Source organism: Leucoraja erinacea, chromosome 15, assembly GCF_028641065.1.
Source record: "Leucoraja erinacea ecotype New England chromosome 15, Leri_hhj_1, whole genome shotgun sequence".
Lineage (NCBI taxonomy): Eukaryota > Metazoa > Chordata > Chondrichthyes > Rajiformes > Rajidae > Leucoraja > Leucoraja erinaceus.
This window is the reverse complement of record NC_073391.1, coordinates 45,305,721-45,320,684: the sequence shown is the minus strand read 5'-3', so window position 1 is coordinate 45,320,684 and position 14,964 is coordinate 45,305,721. Positions and strand designations below refer to the sequence as shown.

General features: G+C 48.1%; 1 pseudogene; it reads right to left on the bottom strand.

The window, feature by feature from the left end:
- Positions 1 to 1,124: 1,124 nt before the first annotated feature.
- Positions 1,125 to 12,535, bottom strand: LOC129704347 (zinc finger protein 436-like; annotated as a pseudogene).
- Positions 12,536 to 14,964: the final 2,429 nt, after the last annotated feature.

Here is a 14,964-nt window from a genome sequence, read left to right as displayed (position 1 = left end):
GTCAGCAGATCTATATCGGTGAGACCAAGCGGAGGTTGGGCGATCGTTTCGCCGAACACCTCCGCTCGGTCCGCAATAACCAAGCTGACCTCCAGGTGGCTCAGCACATCAACTCCCCCTCCCACTCCATCTCCGACCTCTCTGTCCTGGGTCTCCTCCATGGCCACAGCGAGCTGCACTGGAAATTGGAGGAACAGCACCTCATATTCCGTTTTGGGGAGTCTGCACCCCGGGGGCATGAACATCGAATTTTCCCAATTTTGTTAGTCCTTGCTGTCTCCTCCCCTTCCTCAGCCCCCCTGCTGTCTCCTCCCATCCCCCAGCCTTCGGGCTACTCCTCCTTTTCCCTTTCTTGTCCCCACCCACCCCCGCCCCCGATCAGTCTGAAGAAGGGTTTCATAGAAACATAGAAATTATTTTTTGGGTGCAGGAGTAGGCCATTCGGCCCTTCGAGCCTGCACCGCCATTTAATATGATCATGGCTGATCATCCAACTCAGTATCCCGTACCTGCCTTTTCTCCATACCCTTTTTCGGCCCGAAACGTTGCCTATTTCCTTCGCTCCATAGATGCTGCTGCACCCGCTGAGTTTCTCCAGCTTTTTTGTGTAATCCCCAATCAGTACCCCGTTCCTGCCTTCTCCCCATATCCCCCGACTCTGCTATTTTTAAGAGCCCTATCTAGCTCTCTCTTGAAAGCATCCAGAGAACCGGACGCCACCGCCCTCTGCGGCAGAGAATTCCACAGACTCACCACTCTCTGTGAGAAAAAGTGTTTCCTCATCTCTGTTCTAAATGGCTTACTCCTTATTCTTAAACTGTGGCCCCTGGTTCTGGTCTCCCCCAACATCAGGAACATGTTTCCTGTCTCTAGCGTGTCCAAGCCCTTAACAATCTTATGTTTCAATGAGTCAGATAACCTCTCATCCTTCTAAACTCCAGAGTGTACAAGCTCAGCTGCTCCATTCTCTCAGCATATGACAGTCCCGCCATCCTGGGAATTAACCTTGTAAGACCCGCTGAGTTACTCCAGCATTTTGTGTCTACCTTCGATTTTTACCAGCATCTGCAGTTCTTTCTTACTGGAACAGAAGATGCTGGTTTACCGAGCAAAGATACAAAATATTTTAATCAATGGTACTTTATTTGTCACATGCACCGAGGTACAATGCAATTCATTTTTGAATACAGTTCAGTGCAGGTATCACTATACATAAGCACTTAGATACATTTTAGATAACTTCCAGAGATGCTGCCTGACCCACTGAGTACTTTTTACTCCAGTACTTTTATGTCTTTCCAGGGGTGTAGAGTCGGGTGATGTGTGCACTTTTCCCAAAGAATTGTTTCAATTATTTTGTTTTATTTTTAAATCACTTAAGGGTCTAAAAGGCACTGAGATTTGTACTGAAAACATTTAACATTGTTCGAACTTAGATTGATTTACAAATGCAGCACAGACACAGACTCTTCAGCCCACTCAGTCCACGTTGACCCGTTCACACTAATTCTGTGTTATTAGACTGGAGAAGATTCCTGACCCGAAACATCACCTATCCATGTTCCCCTTGGATGCAGGACAGACACCGATCAGATCTCGTTCCTATCCTTCAGTTTTTGGTAAACTTAGCAGACAATTCAGGACAATAAAAACATTTGACCCAGAAGATGGAAACAATGTGAAGTAGTCAAAGTGAACAGAATAGGAATGTGCAACTTTATCTGCAGAACACCAGATTTACAACTTATTTTAACATAAATGGATACTGATATCTTTAGTCACAAGTACCTTGGCTCTCATCTTTTTATACAGAATCTGCTTTTCTGTTGCCTCACTGCCTGTCCCCAAATTTTTATATTTATTTGTTTTACAGGATCTTCACATTTATTACGCCAGCATTTATTGCCCGTCTCAACCCACTGCTGGCAAAGTAGCTTTCGAATTTATAGAGACAGAGTTCCTAATTTTTTAAAATTTACTAAAGACTGTACTAATGTGCTGCAACAGCGTAGAACGTTAGAAATCATCCCCAAAAACTCCTCTGATGTTGCGTTCAGAACCACTGAGACCTGCACCCACCAATACTTTACCGAGTATTGTCTGGTGACAGACCCATGGCTACCAGCACAGTCCTCTCAGATGAGATAGTAACGGATTCTACCCTCCAGTACTGTATCCCCTGCATTGTAGTACAAACGTTCCACAAGTATTGTAACCCAATGTTGGGAGTCATATAGCACACTGGATAGCCACCAAGTGGTCACAGGAGTGGAAGGCAACCTCATCTCCATTACATAGCTACATCTACACCAGAGAAAAGCTGTCCAGGGTCTGACCACCCCAGAGGAGTATGGGTGAAGCTCAACAGACTTTGTACTGGAGTTGTGCGTTTCAATGCCAGCATGTGGTGATGGGGTCTCTGCCAGAGCCCATCCTGTGAATGCGAAGCAGAACCATCATGTCATCTCTGAGTGCCCGCTCTACTACCCACCAAATGGAGCTCAGGGCCTGGCAGACATTGACGCAGAGACAACAACCTGGCTGCTCAACACCCGGCGAGATCTAACTATTCCTTTGGTTTATTTATGTTTCATTTGCAAGAAGATATAGTACAACAACAGACTATTGGCCAATCGTGTCCAAGGCCACCAAGGCAACTCTCTGTGGCCTTGCGAGCCATAACAATTCAACTGCTTATCTGGATACTTCCTAAGTGTAACTTAGGTCAGGCAGTGTCTCTGGAGGACATGAATAGGAAACGGTTTGGATCACAACATAATATCACCTATCCATGTCCTCTGGAAATGCTGCCTGCCCCGTTGAGTTACTCCAGCACGTTGTTTCTCCATTTGTACATTTTTTTGGAAAACCATCGTCACCAGCAATATCTAGGTACTTATTTTACGCTGTGTAGGGAAGAACTGCAAATGCTGGTTTGAATCAAAAGTATACACAAAATGTTGGAGTAACTCAGCGGGACAGGCAACATCTCTGGAGAGAAGGAATGGATGGCGTTTTGGGTCGAGACCCTTCTTCAGACTGATGTTTTTTGGAGGGCAGACACCTGGAATTAATGAAATCAGAAATGGCGTGTGTTATTAAGGCCTGATGTTCGTCTGTGGGATCGTGGTGGTGAGTCACTAGGCTGGGCGATTGTGTGAATCCTTGCCCACAACTTTTAAATATTTTATGCCCCAATATTTTTTAATCTTCTACCCAGTGTGAATTCGCTGGTGGGAGGATTGCGTGAAGCCCTTCCCGCATTCAGTGCAGGGGAACGGCCTCTCCCCGGTGTGGACCCGCTGGTGCGTCATTACACTGGACGACTGGTTGAACGCCTGCCCGAACGCGGAACAAGTGAACGTCCTCTCCCTGGTGTGAACCCACTGGTGTGTCAGCAAGTGTGATGACCGGCAAAATCCTTTCCCACATTTCAAGTAGATGTACTGCCTGTCTGCCTCTCCCCTGTGTGAACCCGTTGGTGTCGCCGCAGATGAAACGACCGAGTGAATCCCTTCCCACACTCAGAGCAGGTATAGGGCTTCTCCCCAGTGTGGATGCGCTTATGTCTCAGCAGGTGGGATGAGCGAATGTATCCCTTCCCACACACGGAGCAGATGAACTGCCTCTCTCCAGTGTGATCACGTTGGTGAGAATCTAAGCTGGACGAGTGTGTGAATTCTCGCCCGCACTCATTGCAGGTGAACGGCGTCTCCCTGGTGTGAACCTGCTGGTGTCTCATCAGATGGGACAATCGACTGAATTCCATCCTGCACTCGGAGCAGATAAACTGTCTCTCCCTGGTGTGAGCTTGAAGTTGCGTCGTCAGCTGAGACGAGGGAGTCATTCTCGTCTCGTTCTCTGAGCAGGTGAATTGTCTCTCTCCGTGGTCATTCTGCTGATGCGTTATCAGGTTAGTGGATTGCTTGAACTGTATCCCGCAGTTAAAATACTGAAACGGTTCCATTTGCAGGAAGGAATAGGGGTTTGAGCACAAGAATAAAAAAGTGCACCACTTCTTTGATATTAAGCAAGTTTCTCCTCAAAGTGATGTAAAATATTTCAGCTGGGATAGCAAATTATTATTTTGCAAATGTCAACAACCTATCCTAATATATCTCTTTGATTGGGAAAATGTTTGCATTTTCTTTAACTGCCAGCTCTGTAATCTTTCGGATCAATTCATCAACATACCTGTAGCAAGTGTTCAGTTTCTCCCACTGTGAATGCTGGGATCTCTTCTCTCAGTATTACTGCTTAAAGCTCTTTCCGCAGGCCATTCTGTGCCATGCCTCCGGTCCATGCGAATCTCACCACCCTGCTCATTGTGCTGATATTTGAAATATTTTCAAGGGGCAAAACAGGCAAATGTTTTCTCTCCCATGAAATGCAGGTGCTGATGAATGGAGTGGCTTTATGAGAACTCGATGTGATGCTTGATTTGAAGTTCCCGTCAGGAAATCTTTTTCTTCTAATACCCTGTAAAAATAGTTCACGCAAGTTATCACCAAGAACTTAACAGAAATTCAGAACAGATCAGTCTAGCAATTTCTCTCGGCTTTACTTTAAACCAGCTTCCCTTTAAACATATGGCCCAATTCTGCTCCAATGTCTTATAGAGACATACAACATCCTTCGGGGATTTAACAGGGTGGATGGCGTAAACTGGTTAGGCCCTGAACCAGAGGCATGATCGCTGATTAAGGAATCTTGGAACTGAAAGTGAGAGATTTCTGCAGAAATCTGAGACATTGGAATTCAATGCAGCATTCTCAAGAAAACGTGAACATGGGTGATCGATGGTCAGCGTGGACTCGGTGGGCTGAAAGGCCTGTTTCCATGTTGTTACTCTAAATACTCAAAGGATTGATTTAGTTTTCAAGATCAAAATAGAAAGTGGCATTAACACAGGATTATCTGTGTTTTTATTGAATGAAGGAGCAACCCAATGGTGTGTCTCTCCTGCCTGTTAATGTTCAGAAGCAGCTTATTCCCAACACCCTTCAGGCTATTGAACACTGTGAAATTCAATGAAACTGCGAACTACAACTGTCGAGATTGTACTTGGGGCTTTATTTTTGTACCATATTGCTTTGTTCTTTTTAATTATTGAATTTCTTTTTGTTGTTTATTATGGTGTCTACTGAGTACTATGTTCACATCTCTGTTGTGCTGCTGTACGTACTAATTTAATTATTCCCTTTTGCGATATATGACAATAGATGACTCTTGACTTGACTTGTTATTCCACAGTGGAATGAAATTAATTCAGTCATTGCCCGGGCTGATAGAACATGGAATGAGAGGGATACAGTGATCAATATTCGGCATATATTAAGGTAACTGATAATTGTGTAAGTTAAAATTGTACTCTTGAGGACTTTTAAAGATGAAAGATGCAGCATGGAAAAAGGCCCTTTGGCCCACCGAGTCCGCATCGACCATCGATCACCCGTTCGCAGTAGTTCAATGTTCCCACTTTCTTATCCACTCACTCCACTGGAAACCAATTAAGCCACAAACATGCATGTCTTTGGGATGTGGGAGGAAACCAGAGCACCCTGAGGGAACCTACACTGTCACAGGGAGAAAGTGTAAATTCTCCACAGAAAGGACCCAAGGTAGGGATTAAACCTGGGTATCTGGCAGCAGGTACTCCAGCTGAGCCACTGTGGGTTCAGGATAGCTTCACAATGTGCATTGTAAGAATCAAAAACACCATGTTAGCTAAAACGCTGTCAACTAAATTAGCAGCACAGCCTTCCGTACCTTTCGAAAACAAGTAGATGTTTACGAAGATGTGTTGAAACAATTTCTGGAATGTCTGGGTTTGCTGAACAAAACACCGCAATAGTTTGGCGGACCAATGTATGCCCCCTACTGCAAGTAGTGCAGAAACAGTGTGGCACCCTGGTAAGGGGGGAGATTATTGCCGCAGCCCAAGGCAATATGCGGTGGCTTATGGTGCCTGGGAGGATAAACCTATTACAGCACTTAACCAGGCGAGAGTAACCTGCTCCGTCCTGCTCTTTACAGAACAACCACGAGGCACGGCATGTATACTGAATGATGGCGTGGGCTGCTGCACCGCCCGTCTGCAGGAAATCAAACATCTATATCTTGCTCCTGCATGCGTACCTATGTAAACCAAGTATAGATACCTCATGTTGGGTATGTGCAGATGTTCCACATTACAGGAACAATGGGATCCCGTTATGGGCAGTTCTCTTTAATATATCTGAAATGGTTGGTGTCTGGGCTTGTTTTTATACAGTTGTCATAATATTCTGCAATTGTGTCACATGAGAAGTGCTAAGAGAGTGGAGGGGTGGTATTGAACCTGCGGGTCGTATGCAACGGGACAGCCTAAGGGCCGGATATTCCGCGGTTAGGGATGTATGGGGTTAATGTGAGGTGGAGTAATGTTTAAAACACCATTTCGCATGCTCGGGCTAAGGACGCCGCAAGGTCATCAAGATAAGCCTTGCTTTCACAGAGACATCCAAGACTAGCTCGGTGTCTGATAGAACATATAACTCACGCCACGATGGTACAGGTAGTTAGTTTGGCACATAATCACCTCACGTTCTTAGAGATAGAAATTATTATACTGAACATTTGATTATTATTGATTGTATGCTCAGGAACATGTAGTTAGAAAGGTGCTAATGTAGGCTGATGCCTCCAAGGGGTGGAATGCGCTGTAATGGTCAAATAGGCCATGTAGCTAAAATTGGGTTGTCAGCTAAATAAGCAGCACAACATTCTAAACCCTTGGAAAACAAGTGGCTGTTTATGAAGCTGTTCCCCAACAATGTCTGGGAATGTCTGGATTTGCTGAGCAAAACACAGCAATACCTTTGGTGGACCACTTACACCCCCAACCGCCATTAGTGCAGAAACAGTGCGCACAACAGGCTAAGCGTGGCACGGCCAGATTGGACGGACTAATGATTGGCTCACGGGAGGAATGGACGGTCTGAATGGACGTGAAACACTACAGAAGACCGTATTGGGCACCATTCCAGAGCAGGAGAGTCCCCCGGCCTTGGACTGTGTCACGAAGGGTTCCAGGTGATCGACCACAGGTCACCATCTGGGGGCACGCTTTGCTGTGTACTCAGGGTTTGCAAGTGTGTTCACGGATACGGAAGTCTATGTGCCTTATTTGGTAGTGTAATAAAATACCTTGCTCTACAAACTCAGTTGCCTGAATAGAAACATAGAAAATAGGTGCAGGAGTAGGCCATTCGGGCCCTTCGAGCCTGCACCGCCATTGAATATGATCATGGCTGATCATCCAACTCAGTATCCTGTACCTGCCTTCTCTCCATACCACCTGATCCCTTTAGCCACAAGGGCCACATCTAACTCCCTCTTAAATATAGCCAATGAACTGGCCTCAACTACCTTCTGTGGCAGAGAATTCCAGAGATCCACTCTCTGTGTGAAAAATGTTTTCCTCATCTCGGTCCTAAAAGATTTTGCCCTTATCCTTAAACTGTGACCCCTTGTTCTGGACTTCCCCAACATCGGGAACAATCTTCCTGCATCTAGCCTGTCCAACCCCTTAAGAATTTTGTAAGTTTCTATAAGATCCCCCCTCAATCTTCTAAATTCTAGCCAGTACAAGCCGAGTCCATCCAGTCTTTCTTCATATGAAAGTCCTGACATCCCAGGAATCAGTCTGGTGAACCTTCTCTGTATTCCCTCTATGGGAATCTGGTGATTTATCGAACACAACACAAAGGAAATGTGATCTCAAATCATACCTTAGCTCTCTAGTCTGATGTAAACCAACTTCACAAACTCCCTGTCACAATTTGCTCATTATCTTAATAACCTTTTCCCCAGGGGAGAAATTTCAAAGTCTAGAGCAGTGCTTCCTAAACTATTTCAGTGTCATTCACCCTTGAGTCTTTATCACAACATTTCATTCACCCTCAACTAAATGTTCTTGTTTATTGGTAATTTTCATCTTATTCTCCCTTGTGTATAAATATCTGAATAAATTCACCCTTCATTCATCCCTCTCGTTTCATTTACCCCAAAATAATTGCATTCACCAGTTTAAGAAGCACTAGTCTAGAGAAAACAAGGTATAGTTTGAAGATGAGATCAGCGGGCAGGCAACATTGTTTGAATGGGATGTACTTTTGGGGACCCTTTTTCAGACTCAACAGGGGGGGGGGCTTTTGGGCATTTTACGCAGGAAACAGGATATGGTGCTGAGGGTGCCTGGAATGCACTGTCATGATGGGGTGGTAGATACTCAACAGTATGTAAACGAAGAAACTGTCGAAATGGTGTGGTTTACGGGCGGGGAAAAAAAGGACACAAAGTTCAAGAGTAACCGAGCGGAGGTGTTGGGCGAAGTGATCGCCAAGCCTACGCATGGTCTCGCCGATGTAGAGCAGTTGACACCTGGAGCAGCGGATGCAATAGATGAGGTTGGAGGAGGTGCAGGTGAACCTTTGCCGCACCTGGAAAGACTGCTTGGGTCCTTGAATGGAGTCAAGGGGGGAGGTAAAGCGACATGTGTAGCATTTCCTGCAGTTGCAAGGGAAAGTGCCAGGAGAGGGGATTATAGTGCCATTATAGTTTGGGTGGGAAGGGACAAATTGATCAGGGAGTTATGGAGGGAGCGGTCTCTGCGGAAAGCAGACAGGGGAGGAGATGGGAAGATGTGGCCGGTGGTGGGATCCCGTTGGAGGTGGCGAAAATGTCGGAGGATTATTTGTTGTATGTGACGGCTGGTAGGGTGGAATGTGAGGACAAGGGGGACTCTGCCCTTGTTACTAGTGGGGGGGATGGGGGGGGTGAGAGCAGAGTCAGGGGTATAGAAGAGACCGTGGTGAGAGCCTCATCTATAGTAGAATAGGGGAACCCCAGTTCCCTGAAGAATGAGGACATCTCCAATGCCCTGGTGTGGAACACCTCATCCTGGGTGCAGATGCGGCGTAAACGGAGGAATTAGGAGTATTGGATGGAGTCCTTACAGGAAGCAGGATGGGAACAAGTGTAGTCCAGATAGCCATGGGAGTCAGTGGATTTATAGTAGATGTCGGTCAGTAGTCTGTCACTTGCGATGGAGATAGTGAGGTCGAGAAATGGTAGGGAAACGTCGGAAATGGTCCAGGTGTATTTGAGTGTCGGATGGAAGTTAGTGGTGAAATGGATGAAGTCAGTGAGTTGTGTGTGGGTGTAGGAGGTAGCACTAATGCAGTCATCGGAGGTAGAGTTTGGGGATAAGGCCCTGGTACGTCTCAAACAAAGATTGTTCGACGCACCCTACAAACAGGCAGGCATAATTAGGGCCCATGCGCGTGCCCATAGCTACGCCTTGTATTTGGAGGAAATGGGAGGAGTCAAAGGAAAAGTTGTTAAGGGTAAGGACCAGCTTCGCGAAGGGGATGAGTATCAGAGATGGGGATTTGTTGGTTCTGCGGTCGAAGAAGAAATGGAGGGCTTTAAGACCCTCCTGGTGAGGGATGGAGGAGTAGAGTGACTGGACGTCCATGGTGAAGATGAGGGAATCGGGGCCTAGAAAACGGAAGTCTTAGAGTAGACGAAGAGCGTGTGAGGTGTCTTGGACATAGGTAGGGAGGGATTTAACCAGGGGGTTAGGATGGAGTCAAGGTATGTAGAAATAAGTTCAGTAGGACACAAACAGGCAGAAACAATGGGTCTGTCAGGACAGTCAGGTTTGTGGATTTTGGGAAGAAGGTAAAATTGGGCCGTGCGGGGCTGGGGAACTATGAGGTTGGAGGCTTCGGAGGACAGGGAGCCGGAGTTGATGAAGTCAGTGATAGTGCTACAGATAGTGGCCTGGTGCTCGTCTGTGGGGTTATAGTCCAAGGAGGTGTCTGAGAGTTGGCGAGTTTTTTCAGCCTTGTAGTTGATGTCAGGTAGGGGGGTGGTGGGTGGTCAGGGATGAAGGGGGTATGAGCACTATGAAGTAACTCAGCGGGCCAGGCAGCATCTCTGAAAAACCTGGATAGGTGAAGTTTCGGATCAGTCTAAGTCTGCAGAAGGGTCTCAATGCCGTCAAGTTGGAAAGTACAATGGGATCTGTGGGTCCTTGTACATCAGTCTATGAAAGTAAGCATGCAGGTACAGCCTCCCCCTCCCTTCCTCCATTACCTCACCATCCCTCTTCCAACACCCATCCCCCTCCATTCTCCCTCATCCCCCAGCACTCTGTCTCTCTCTCTCTCTCTCTCTCTCTCTCTGTCTGTATCTCTCTCCCTTTCTCTGTGTCTCTGTCTCTCTCTATATCTGTCTCTCCATGTGTCTCACTGCATGCTACAATAAGCATGCAGGTACAGCAGGCAGTGAAAAAAGTGAACGGCATGTTGGCCTTTATAACAAGAGGAATCGAATATAGGAGTAAAGAGGTTCTTCTGCAGTTGTACAGAGCTCTAGTGAGACCTCACCTGGAGTATTGTGTGCAGTTTTGGTCCACTAATTTGAGGAAGGACATTCTTGCTATTGAGGGAGTGCAGCGTAGGTTTATAAGGTTCATTCCCGGGATGGCGGGACTGTCATATGCTGAGAGAATGGAGCAGCTGGGCTTGCACACTGTGGAGTTTAGAAGGATGAGGGGGTATCTCATTGAAACATATAAGATTGTTAAGGGCTTGGACACACTAGAGGCAGGAAACATGTTCCCGATGTTGGGGGAGTACAGAACCAGGGACCACAGTTTAAGAATAAAGAGTAAGCCATTGGAGGCAGGTTCTCTTGATGCTTTCAAGAGAGCTAGATACAGCTCTTAAAAATAGCAGTCAGGGGATATATGGAGAAGGCAGGAACAGGGTACTGATTGGGGATGATCAGCCATGATCACATTGAATGGCGGTGCTGGCTCGAAGGGCCGAATGGCCTATTCCTGCACCTATTGTCTACTGCCCCCCCCATTGCCTGTTGACCGACGTCTCTCTCGCCCCATTGCCTGCTGCCCGACGGCGCCCTTGATCATCAGTCCCACCCCACTGGCTCGTGGAAAGCAAGATTTGACTTTCACCGAATTTCAAAATCCGGATTACAAAACAGGGGGGGGATTGTCTCCCACCTCTCAAAACAAGTGTGCCCCTGTCATTTCCACCCATGCATCTGTACACTGCAAATGGCTCGATGCATTGCGTTTCAGCTGACAAAAGATTTACACTTTACCTTGGTACACGTGACAATAAAGTCAATTAAACTGACCCGCTGAGTTACTCCACCTTTTTTTTGTGTGTATCAGCACCTGCCGTTCTTTTTTTCTACATTCTAACATGACATCCTGTTTGGCACAGACATTGCGGGCCAAAGGGTCTACTACCCTAGTGTTCGAAGGGGGCGCTGTCCTGTGCACGGCTGCCCTGCCAGCAGTTGTCTGTCTTTTCACCGTTTTATTTTTAGTTAGTTAAAGTGTTTTGTTTGGAGGTCTAGACTTTTTTGTGTGGGGGGTGGGAAACTGCCTTTCAGGGTCCCTACCTGGTCGGAGAGGCAGCTTTTATCCGGGCTGCAGCTTCGATCCGTCCTCGCGGCCTACCAGCGGGCCTGGAGCGGCGTTTCCTGTCGGGGACCGCCCAGAACCTCGGCTTCGGCGGTGGCACAGCGCTGGAGCGCTATCATGGAGCGGGCGATGCCTTGCCTGAGTCACCGCGCTGGAGCTCCGGTGAGCTGAGACCGCCGGGTAAAACATCGCGGAACTGCGGGACTGTGGAGCGGCCAGCTGCGGGCGGCGGGCGCCGAACTTTACACCGGGAGCCTGGGATCTCGCGACGAGATCGCCAGTTGTGGAGCTCCAACCGGCGCGGCCTTGTCGGCTTCGGAAGCCGCGGCCTCCAGTACGGAGGCGGCCGTTCCAGGGTTCCCATGCCGCTGTGAGGACTCTCCCGACGCCGGAGCACCACCACCTGGCGAGAACAGCCAGGAACATCGGGCCTCCGTAGAGGCAACTGTGGAGGCCTCAATAGGCCCGACTATGGGTGAACTGGGGTTGGGGACTGGACCTTGTGCCTTTCCTCATGGTGGGAGCCATTGTGGGGGGATGTTCTTTGTGTTTAAGACTCTCATTGGTGTTATGTCTGTATTCTTTCTTTGTGTGCTGCAAAATGGCAAAAAGCATTTCACTTCATTACAACTCGGTGTATGTGAATGTGACCAATAAAATACCTTTGATACCTTTGTCCTGTGAAGCAGAACAAAGTTGTTCGTTGAATCAATGGCCACCTCATTACCCACAATCCCAGCGCGCCAGAAACAGCTCTACCCTCCCACAGTGACTTTGGCGCGCATGCGTCGTACCGTCGGTGGCTCCAGGCGAGGCCCGGGACGGGGAGCGCGGACACGGAGCGCTGGGGGAGAGAGAGGGTGGGCATGTGGATTGTCCTAACGTTTCCGGAGCTCCTACACTTTCCCTTCCCGATATAAGGTGTGCTGCTTACTTGGACTCAGCGTGTATTAACCTCCAGACCCAGCGCTCTCCTACCTGCTGTCAGACTGCTCGAAGATTCTGTGCCGAGGGGTGGGTGGTGCGCATGTTCGTGGCATCATTTCCGGTGTCTGGTACGGGAAGTAATCGGTCCCCTCGGCAACTGAATGGAGAGCGGGGAGTAAAATGGATGCAAGTTTCTGCATCGACACAAAATGCTGGAGTAACTTAAAGGGACAGGCAGCTTTCACTGGATAGAAGGAATGGGTGAGGTTTCGGGTCAAGACCTTTCTTCAGATTTAATGCTTCTCAAGAGTCAAGTCAAGAGTATATTTAATTGTCATTTGGACCCCTGGAGGTCCAAATGAAATGCCGTTTCTGCAGCCATACATTACACACAAATAGACCCCAGACACAACATAATTACATTTTACATAAACATCCATCACATAGCTGTGATGGAAGGCCACATAAACTTATCTCTCCACTGCACTCTCTCCCCCCCGACGTCAGAGTCAAAGTCAAAGCCCCCGGCTGGCGATGGCGATTGTTCCGCGGCCATTGAAGCCACGCCGGGTGGTGCGAGGTCGCACACCGGGTCTTGATGTTGGAGCCCCCGGCGTGCGCTCGCAAAGTCCCGCATTCCAAGCCGCGCGGGGCAGTGGTGCTAAGCCCCGCTCCAGGAGCTCTTCGACCCCGCAACTCGGGCGGGAGAAGTCGCCGTTGCAGGAGCCCCGAAAAGCGGTCTCCCTCCAGGGAGCCGCGGGCTCCCGGTTCCCGCCGTCCGCAGACCCGCAGCAGCAGCCTCCGACTCAGCAGCAGCAGCGGCAGCGGCAGCGGCAGCGCTCCTCCACCGCTCCACCCGCTCCGGTCTCGGCCAGCTCCGCGACGGTGAGGTGAGTCGGCACCTGAGTCCCCGGCTTCTTCCTGTTGGAGGCCGCTCCTCGTTGCGGCCCCAACGACAGCTGAGACCCGACGAGAAAAGGTCGGGTCTCCAGTGCAGGGAGAGATTCAAAGTTTCCCGCCCCCTCCCACCCCACCCCCACCCCCCCACACACACACCCCAACATAAAATAACAAAAACTACATAAAAACACAGACAAAAAATAATAAAAACGCGGACAGGCTGCAGAGGCCGCTGCTGACCAGAGTCGCGCCGCCTACCGGATGCTTGAGTCTGAAGAAGAGTCTCTTCCCGAAACCGTGTCAACCAGTATCCACAGTTGGTACCTGCATGTTCTTCAAGGCATCATTTGCCCCACAACCGAATGGGAATGTGCCCAAATGCTCCCCCCACTTCAAAAGACACAAAGTGTTGGAGTAACTCAGCGGGTCAGGCAGCATCACCGGAGAAACAAGCTGCATCGGGAGGTGCAACTCCAGAGCCAACAATATCACGAGAGACCCCTTCCACCCCTGCAACGGACTGTTCCAGCTGCTACGGTCAGGCAAACGCCTCCGTTGCCATACGGTGAGGACGGAGAGGTTGAGAAGGAGTTTCTTCCCAGAGGCCATTCGGATTGTAAACGCCTATGTCACCAGGGACTAACTCTACTGAACGTTTTTCCTTCCATTATTTATTATGTAAAAGAATATGTGTGTTATGATTGTGTTTATAGTTTGTTTGGTTGTTTGTCTTTTGCACAAAAGTCCGGGAGCATTGCCACTTTCATTTCACTGCATGTCTCGTATATGTATGTGACAAATAAACTTGACTTGACTTGATGTTGGTTTTTCAATGAAAGATACAAAGTGCTGGAATGATTTAGCGGGTGGGGCATAATCTCTTCCACGCAAGATTCCAGCATCTGCACTTCCTTGTGTTTCTAATTAGTTTCTTGATTCTGTTGGACTGGTCATGTTTTTGTATATTATACACCAGACTCCTGAAACAGACACCGCTGAGCAATCAGTTACTGCTGGTAATCATGGGATTACCGGACCAAAATCTTCAAAATGTTCCCAGAGTCTCTTTGCAAAATTGCAACATTGCCACTGACTTGGAAATCCTTGAATTTGGAAAGGTGTAGAGAACATTAACTCTCCATGGGATATAGCCTTTGCAGGAAGTAGGGTGGGAAGAAGTGTAGTCGAGATAGTTGTGGGAGTCAGTTGACTTGCAATAGATATCAGTCAATATTCTATTTCCAGTGATGGAGACTGGGATCAAGAAAGGGGAGGGAGGTGTCGGAGAGATCAGGTAGGTCCAGCTGGAATGAGCGAAGGTGTTCAACTAAACGATTGCTCAGTCTACGTTTGGTCTCGCCGATGTATAAGATTCCACACCTTGTACAACTGTTAGAGTGGATGAGGTTGGAGGAGGTGCAAGTGAACTGCCTTTGGTTAGTCTTAAAATTAAAGACCTAAAGTGCTGGAGTAATTCAGCGGGTCAGGTAGCATCTCTGGAGATGACGCTTCGAGTGGGAACTCTTCTTATCCATGCCCTCCAAAGATGCTGCCTGACCCGCAGTTACTCCAGCACTTTGTGTTCCACGCATGATTCCAGCATCTGCAGTTCCTTGTATCTCTAATTCGTTTTT